The sequence below is a fragment of the Mirounga angustirostris genome, unplaced genomic scaffold (assembly GCF_029215605.1).
Source record: "Mirounga angustirostris isolate CCGP_5_RB_7025 unplaced genomic scaffold, mMirAng1.0.hap1 SCAF_9, whole genome shotgun sequence".
Taxonomy (NCBI): domain Eukaryota; kingdom Metazoa; phylum Chordata; class Mammalia; order Carnivora; family Phocidae; genus Mirounga; species Mirounga angustirostris.
The window spans coordinates 103,041,747-103,049,086 of NW_026991717.1; positions in this window are offsets into that span (position 1 = coordinate 103,041,747).

A 7,340-nucleotide genomic window follows, 5' to 3' on the forward strand; every position below is an offset into this window, starting at 1 on the left:
TGAGGTTAATAAATGCCACCAGGGCTAATGCATTTTGGTAGAAGCAGCGGTAATTTGGCTTGGAGCTTCCTAGACACCAATCTAAGTGGAACCTGTGGTCCCTAAAACTACTTCTCATGGTCAGAGCTCAAAACAAAGTCAGGAAAAGTGGAAATCATTACTGGTGTGCACCCTGAGAGTAAGTTCTCCAGGATGTTCCTAAGAAGGATCCCATGTAATGTTCTAAACAAGAGCCTGAAGAACATCCACAGGAAGATGTAAGAACATACAGCCTAATGGCACAGTGTGAAAGCACTATGGAGTAAAATCAAATTGATAATACACATCAAACACTGTGCCCTCTTATAACTTTCATCTAACCCCAAACTAAAGTTGAGAGACTCACAGGCTCTCTGTCCTTCCAGGAGGTGTCTGTAAATCCTGAATCTCTCGAATGAGGAACTGGTTAATATCACCAAATCCTGTAGGTAGTCTGTCCTCTTCTAATCCATTCTCCAAACCACAGCCAGGCTGCTTTCCCTGAAACAAGGCTCTGTTTTCAAACACCTCAAAGGCTCCCAAAGGACTCCGCATGAATTCCACACCCCTCATCACTGAATACAGACTTCCACCTCCACATCTCCAGCCTCAACTCTGACTGTTCCCTTCGTCCCAGCTCTTTGACATTGCTGAAAAGGTCATGCTCTCTCTCGCCTCTGGATCTGTGCTCTTCCCTCTATCTGGAAAGCTCTCGCCTGCAACCCTTTGCTCCTTGCCTTTGTCTGGGGCTTCTCCTCCATGTCTGGGGCTTCTCCTCCATGTCTCAAGCTAGAAGATGCACCTTCCAGACAGCCATCTTTACCTGTCTAGCTCACTCACTGGACCGGAAGCTCCACAAGGGCAGCTCCTGGCTCTGTCTTTGCTCACCGTTGCATTCCCAACGCCTAGCACAGTGTCAGGTGCAGACTGGCTGTTTCACTGATGTTCGCAGAGTTAGTTGATTGATTAATTAATATTGATTATCACAGGCAAGTCCTCGGAGCCAATTATTCTGTGTTACTACTTAAAGGAAGATCCATTTACCTTCTTCAAGAAGCAACAAGTTTAGGAGCACCTGGGTGGCTCAGTCAGTTAAAGCATCTGCCTTCAGCTCAGGTCATGATTTCAGGGGATCAAGCCCCGTGTGGAGCCCCTTCGGAGCCCTGCACCCAGCAGGGAGTCTGCTTCTCCCTTTCCCTCTGTGCTCTCTCTCACTCTCTCTCAGGTAAATAAATAAAAATCTTAAAAAAAAAAAAAGCAACAAATTTAAAGATATTTTTGAGGATGTGTAATGAATATTAACAGCACACATGCCTACATTAAAGAACATACCATCTCTGCCACCTCCATCCAGGCAAGCTCAAAGTTTTCTTCAGAAAACAAGTCATAATTCACTCCTAAACAAGGATATATGCATAACTGAAGCCCCAACGTCTCATGCCTTTCTAACATTATCATGACTTTAGTATGAGAAAAACGTTAAAGTGCTGTTGCCAAATCTTACATTGCAAAAAGTTTTACAAGATATTTGACATTGCACTTTTCAAGAAAGTATCTGTTTGAGGATCTTACCTCATCATGCAACAGTAAAAAAAAAAAAAAAAGCCAAGAGACTTAGATCCTATCTTTGTCACTAACTCTGTGATCATGGGGGTCATGATCAGGCTCATTCCTTGACTGGAGCTGGACAACTCAACGCTCCACTCTGAGCCTGACTCTGCCCGGGGACTGAACAATCGAGCTTAATCCCTGGGCGCACCCCTCCTGCCCCCAGAGCTACCAACCTAGCAAGGTGGGCTTCCCTTCTCTTACTTTCACATCAGCCTAAGGTTGTCAGCTTCCATCTGTTTTGTTTATTGAGTTTTTGCATAATATTTCATTTGAACGAAATACTCTACAGCTAATAAGAAATATGAAAACTCACGGATTACGTGATTTTTAAGTTTCGTTTCTACTCAATTATCTACTCCACCCCAGAGGTATTAATTTATTCTGGATATATCACTGTATCCAGTTTGAAATGGATATAAAGAAACCATGCCATTCTCTGGGAAGACCAAAGATAGGACCTGAAAGAAGCTTCGGAGATCATCTAGTGTGTTCGACATTTTGCAAAGGAGGCCGTTGAGGTCCAGAATTTCAGTGATGTGTCCAGTGGTACGCGGCTGTGTGAGGACCGAGCTTGGACCAGAACCAAGTCCTCCCGGGCCTCAGGGCAGAGCTCCAAGAGATGGACGGTGCTCAGTGTCCTCTGGGATGGTGGGCAGGCTGCAGAAGTGATAAGTGACGAGAGCCCCTCTCCTCAGACCCCCACTGCTAACTGCTACGATCCAAGCCTCTCCATCTCTGATCCAGATGAATGCGGCTCCTCACCTCTAGTCTCATCCCCTTCCAACTGGCCTTCCACATCTCTGGACATTTCCAAAACACATCAGACCATCCCTCTTTACTCTCCAAACTTGGCTTTTGCTGAGATTTTCCTGCAACCCTACACTTTAGCCAAGCTGACCAGATACTCCCGGTTGTTTCTCACCTTGAGACCTGGTGCTCCTTTTGCCTGGAAGGCTCACACGTGCCTTTCCCACTCCTAGAAGCAGCTCCAAACACCTAGACTTGAGATAGTGAGGGGGTGTTGAGATCACAGTTAAGGCCTCTATATAGACTTGTAGGATTTGGCAGGCAGGTGTGGCGATCCACCCATCTTGCAGCCACGGAAACAAGCCTCCTTAGTAAATCCCCTTGCTTTTAAACTGGAGTGGTTTGCCTCACCTTTCGGTCTCTCCCTTCCCTCCAGGTATGGGGGCGGCCTGAGATTAAAGAAGCTCCTGAGGAGGTTGGAACCAATATGTCTTTGTCATTTACAAGCTCCGATTAATTTCAAAGTTTAAAATCACAAATTCAAGGAGAAAGGAAACTTCAACTAACAAGTCAGGTGATAGAGTTCGTAACAGTAGTGGGTAAAAGTAATTGCCAAATTATAACCACAAGTTCCTTTACTATTTGAGCTGCTTCTCTAAATATCCAGCCGCTATAGCGCTTCCTTGGCATTTTGATAATATTGACAAATGCTGAATCCTTTTATATTAAAACCCTGACAGTAATTCTTCTAGGCACTTCTTATTTTCAGGAATCCAATTAAATGAAGCCAAAGGTAATTGGAGCATCTGTTCTTCCTCAACAAATTTTGGCTTTTAATCATGTTTGAAATCACCTTGAACTGTAGCCCTAAATCAACCGGTAGAGTATGTTTAGTGATGGGATTAAACGTTTAAAAATGTAATCCCACTCCCTCTGGTGGTGTAGTCTCCAAACATCCACCGGGTTCACAATGTGGTTAAAATGTTCAGAACAGCTTGGGAGCCCTTTTTTCTCCTGTCTCCTTTTCACCCGAGCGATGCTGACACTAGACCATCCCTCCAGAGGGGATATTTTAGTGCTATGAGTTTCATAAGAATGCATGACAAAGAAACAGCCATTCTTTTCATACTCCCTGATGTCTTACGTACATCATACCAATGTATACAGAGAAAACTTCTCCTAAACAGGTCTAAGCAACCGTTGTTTACCTTTACAAGTAGAAATGCAGTTCTTCAAGTTTTAAGATTTTACACAGAGATAGTTTTGTTGTTATGAGTAGTATAAAACAAAAAATTATTACTGTGCCCTATGCCATTGACTCCCCGGGTTTGTGGAAAACAATTATTAAATGATCGATCAAGTTACAGCAAAACACAGGAGGTGTAAACTTCCATGTTGGAAAACTGTCCTCCCTCTAGGCTTTGGTAAGGACATCATACACAGTAGGAATACCAAAGATTTTCCAAAGAATACAATTGCACATAACAACATGTGTTCTCAAAAAGAGCTCATTAGAGACTCACATTGCTTTTTATTACTTTACCACATTTCTTTTCCATCAGAAGGTATTTCATTTCTACAGTATATACAGGCACAATGGCCTAAGCAGAGAACAAAAGGATCCCCTGCTCCCAAACACAGCTTACAATCCTTTTCAGTGTGTATGAAAGTCAGTATTGTGCTGTAAGCTATAGCTTTTGGACCCAGGCTGCCCCGCTCAGTTAATCACTAGCTACTCCACTAGAAGCAAGTTAGCTGAACCACATGGTACCTTTGTAATGCAGGTAATGAGAGCCGTATGCAGTATAAACAAGTTTGCGTAGGCTTCTAACAGTGCTGGCACAGAATAAACACTGTGCAAGTATTCGCTAGTATTGATGTTTGACTGAATTACAGAACTATAAACCTGTACTGGTCAGCTTAGGACTTCTTCCAATTGTTTAAATAAAACATTTTTTTTTTCAAGCCTTGGAATCCTTTTACATGTTCTTCCCTTTTCCCTACACTTCCAACATGGTAGCCACTAGCCACATGTGGACCTATTTAAATGCAGTTGAATTAAAAGTAAATGAAATTTACAAGTCAATTTATCAGCTGCACTGGCTACATTGAAAGCCATCAATCACTATATATGGCTAGTGGCTACTGGGTTGGACAGAACTGACAGAGGACCCTTCCATCATCTAGAAAGTTCTGAACCCCAGTGCTGATCTAGACTCATCTTCCTCCCACTCTTTATCCCTTCTGCTACTCAGCCTTCATTTTGCTGCTTAAACATCATTTCTCAATTAATCCCTGCCTGAGTCCAAGGTCCTTTTATATCCTCCCATAGCATTCTGGATTTTTCCTTCAGAATACTCCTTATAGTTATAAATATTTTTAATGAATTATTTTCCCACTAGGCTGTAAGGAGTTTAAAAAAAGGAGATTATGTGGGCACATAGTAGCACCCAAGTTGCTGACTAAGGAACTATGAAAGGAAATTTATAAAACTCCTTAGTATTTGAATAGCTAACATCTGCTTACTGGGTGCCAGGCAGTATTCTGAAGACTTTACCTGCTTTAATTCATTTAATTCTAACAACTCCATGAGGTAGTGGCTTGTATTAGTCACGTATTGCTGCATAACAAAATACCACAAACATAGTGGCTTAAAACAACACGCATTTCTTATCTCCACAGTCTTTGTGGCCTGCCATCAAGTGGCGCCTGGGCTGGGTTCTCATTGAGAGGCTCAGTTTGGGCAGCCTGTTTCCAAGTTCACTGGGGGTGTGGGCAGAATTTATTTCCAGAATTGGTTAGAGTGGGTAACATTCTCAATAAGGCCTGTCTCTGCCCTGAGCTTAAGTAGGAATTTTCAAAAGTCAACCTCATCATGTAACACAGAGTCACGGGATAAGTTTATTCCTAGGGCCTTCTTCCAGATAGCAGGCTGGATATAGGAAGAAAAAGAAAATTAATGTATTTTTCCATCATTCTCCTGTCCCCCACCCAAACTGGTAAGATTCCCCCCTGATAACTTGACCCTTTCCATATTAAGGGGAAAAAAATGTAATTCCAAAGTTCCCACTGGTTCTTTGTACAGCTCAAGGTAAAGCCTGTGCAGAAAGCCTTGTCCATGAGCAAAGTTCCTTCTTAAGAGCTTTTGGCCACACAAAAGCAGGTCAAGGAACTGGTCTGGGTGGAGAAGGGAGGTATGAAAGCTAACTCACTAGGTATAATAAAGGAAAAGTTTATTGAGTGTTGCAGGGTCATGTAGGAAGTGCAGAAAGGGAAAGAGAGAGGACTCCTAACAAGGTGGGGAAGCCAGAAAAAAATGTCCTGTGGCAAATGGACAAGACACTTAAGAATAATATTGTTCTTAAATAGTTGCCTGGTTTTCCATTTTTAATGTTACCTTGTTCCATACTGTTCTCCACCTTCCCTCTGTTACCCAAAACACATTGCTAAGAGTCTGTACACACAGCAGCCTTGGGTCAGGGACTCTGGGTACTTTAGGGACGAAGAAGTAAAGGAAATGATCATTTCCCTGTGGACCAGCACCGCTGAGCAGGTTTACATGGAAGGAGGCCCACAGCCCTGTCATTTTGAGCAGAGATCAGGGCAGTGTTGAGAAAGATGGTTAAGGGCCAGGTAGCAAGCCAGTGGAACTGACCACCCCTTTCAGGAAGCACAATAGAGGAAGGGGAACCTCCAAGGGAGGGAGGGAGGCTGTTGGGCCCAGCATGTTTTCCCTGCATCTGATATGGTAGCGTCATGCCAGGCCCATTGTCCTACAGGGAATCGGACTGTTCCCTGAAACTGTCCCCCTGAACCTGATAAGCAGAACGCTATTACATCACCCTGGGAACTGTGCCACCCGCTAAAACTGAAAACTGAACAATGGAATCCCTCACAGCCCTCTGAATGGGCGGCCTCGCTGTGAGTGACAAACGTGCCTTTCATGGGCATCACTTTGAAGGATGAGCATCCCATCATCCCCAGGAGGAGTTACAGGGTGATCAGCAAGATGCAAGCTCGGGTCTCTTTACTCTCTTGCTGGCAAGGGAACTGCTGCTTACAGAGCCCCAGCAATAAAATCCATCCAGGAAAGTGTCAGAGCCAAGGTAGGGATGGGCAGAGCTACTGTCAGCCTGGGCACAGCCTCATCTGGGCATTATTCTCAAGAGGGGGACTCAACACAGCACCATCTCTAGCGGGACACAGAGTCGTGGCCAACTCAGCAAAGTTTGTAATGGGCTGCTCCATGGATGTCCACTGACAGCGCCACACACTGACCTGCTCAAGGTAACTTCCCTGCAGTAAAGCGGGGCAAGCATCTTCTCTGGCCCACGGAGCGGCCAATGGTGCGGTTCCTCGACCCAAGAGACACAGTCGCCTCTGGCTCTGAAAAGACCTCCATGGAATTTTTGATCAGAGAAGACCCGCTCTGCTTCCCTGACATCGCTTATCATCTGCGTTTATCACTTTGATCTGTTATCTTTATTATCATCTCCTTTTACATCCGTTCAGAACAGAGTGTGAGCCAAGAAAGAGCTCAGGGGAAGGAGATTTGAGTTGTTCCTGGAGCTCAGTCCGAACTACTCAGACACATGTTAAAAGCCGCAGTTCTCAATGACTTTCTCTCAAGACAGAAAAGATGAGTTTTCAGAGGCACTTTGTAAAAACCGGGCACCTCTTTCAGTTAGCATTTGATATCCACGTGTCTTCGACAGGGAAGTGAAGAAGACTGCCACCAGCAGCCCCTTCCATGTCGGAAACATAGCTGGAAAAGACACAGACTCGAATCACAAAGACTGGCTTCCCCCTTTACTGTCCTAGAGAGCTGTGAGTTCCTTGGCAAAAAAGTAAGGATGATATGCTCCACCTCATACGTTCGTGTTAAGAACTAAGTGAAATAATGTACAGGAAACACTTCACACAATGCCCGATGCTCAGGAAGTACTAGATGTCATTGTGACGTC